Source organism: Tupaia chinensis, unplaced genomic scaffold, assembly GCF_000334495.1.
Source record: "Tupaia chinensis unplaced genomic scaffold, TupChi_1.0 Scaffold000275_1, whole genome shotgun sequence".
Lineage (NCBI taxonomy): Eukaryota > Metazoa > Chordata > Mammalia > Scandentia > Tupaiidae > Tupaia > Tupaia belangeri.
The window spans coordinates 81767-83652 of NW_006159757.1; the positions used below are offsets into that span (position 1 = coordinate 81767).

General features: G+C 56.3%; 1 pseudogene; it reads left to right on the forward strand.

Moving 5' to 3' along the window:
• Nucleotides 1-636: 636 nt before the first annotated feature.
• LOC102476191 (dual specificity protein phosphatase 5 pseudogene) overlaps nt 637-1886 on the forward strand; it is a 3925-nt pseudogene continuing 2675 nt past the window's right edge.

Consider the following 1886-nt stretch of genomic DNA (forward strand, 5'->3'; position numbering starts at 1 on the left):
TATTTCGGTTTCTTCCAATTTTCTACAATACATATGTATTATTTTCAGTCACAAACATTGAACTATTTAATACGTATTTATATGTATTATGTAATGTAAATTGATATGAATGTCAAGATGAAAGTATACCTGTAGGATCATGAAAGTACAAAATTTTCCAAAGAGTCTTTTTCTTTCTACATTTTAGAGCGACTTAGACTGACAACCGCACCTCCCCTTCCCCGCAAGCAATCGTCTGATTCCAGCCTCCTTTGCCTTCTCTCTTCCTGCGCTCCTTCCCTGTCCACTCCTTCCCTGTCCTCGGCCTGATTTCTTAGGCACCCGTCCTGAGCTTTCCATTTCTCTGACCAGATTGTGAGCCTTTTGCTAACAGATCATTGCTCGCACCCCTTTTCCTTTTTTTCCCCTATACTTTGTAGATAGCGCCACACAAACCGAATAACTGTGTGGGGAACCGCCGGCTTAGCGAGTGGCCAGGCCGGTTCTTTCCGAGCTTACGGGGCAGGAAAGGAGTCGCGCGGCCGCGCCAGCGCGGGGCTCCGTGGGTCGGCTGCAGCCCTGCGGGTCGCCCTCCCGAGCCTCGCCAGCGGCACGCTGGCTGTGGACACCCGCGGGGCGCGCGGCACGAGGCCACTGGGTGGTGGCGGCAGCATGAAGGTCATGTCGCTCGATCGGCCCCAGCTGCGCAAGATGCTCGGTCAGGAGGCGGCGGCGCGCTGCGCGGTGCTCCACTGCGGACCTGCCCGGCCTTCACCACCTCGGGCAGGCGCGGCTCGCTGCAAGTCAACCGCAACTCTACGGGGCTGCGGCGGCCCCCGGGTCGTGCTCCACCTGGGCAGCTGCCACTGGCAGAAGCTGCGCAAGGACAGAGCCGCGCACGTCGTCGTGCACACCTCGCTGCTCGCCTGCGGGCTAGGGTCTACTTCCTCCAAGGGAGATAGAGACCTTCTACTCGGGAGTGTCCGCAGTGTTGTGTGGATGTAAAACCCGTTTCACAAGAGAAGACTGAAAGCGAGAGAGCCCTCATCAGCCGAGGTGGGAAATCGGAGCTAAACATCAGCTACCGGCGAGCCGCGCACGTCGTCGTGCACACCTCGCTGCTCGCCTGCGGGCTAGGGTCTACTTCCTCCAAGGGAGATAGAGACCTTCTACTCGGGAGTGTCCGCAGTGTTGTGTGGATGTAAAACCCGTTTCACAAGAGAAGACTGAAAGCGAGAGAGCCCTCATCAGCCGAGGTGGGAAATCGGAGCTAAACATCAGCTACCGGCCAGCTTATGACCGGGGAGGCGCAGTTGAAATCCTTCCCTTCCCTACCTCGAAGTGCCTACCACATATCCAAGTGCGAGCTCCTCGCCAACCTGCACGTCACAGCCCTGCCAAATGTTTCCCTGCGGACCTCCGAGGCCTGCACGACCCACCTACACTTCCTCGTGAAAGACAGCCACATGGCTGACATTTGCTCCTACATTCTAGAAGCAATAGATTTCATTGATTGTGTCAGGGAAAAGGGAGGCAAGGGCCTGGTACACTGTGAGGTTGGAGTCTCCATTCTCCCATCTGCATGACTTAACCTCATGAAGACTAAGCAGTTCCTCCTGAAGAAGGCCTTTGATCGTATCAAGCAGAGGAGGAGTGTGATCTCGTCGGACTTTGGCTTCATGGCTCAGCTCCTGCAATATGACTCTGAGATCCTGCCTCCCACACCCAGCCCCCAGTCATCCTCCTGCCAAGGGGAGGCAGCAGGCTCTTCATTTGTGGACCATTTGCAGACACTGAGCTCTGACCTGCAGGCGGCCTACTGCACATTTTCTCCCTTGGTGCTGGCACCAGTGCCCACCCACTGGACCATCTCCCAGCTCCGCAGGAGCCCTGTGGCCACAGCAATG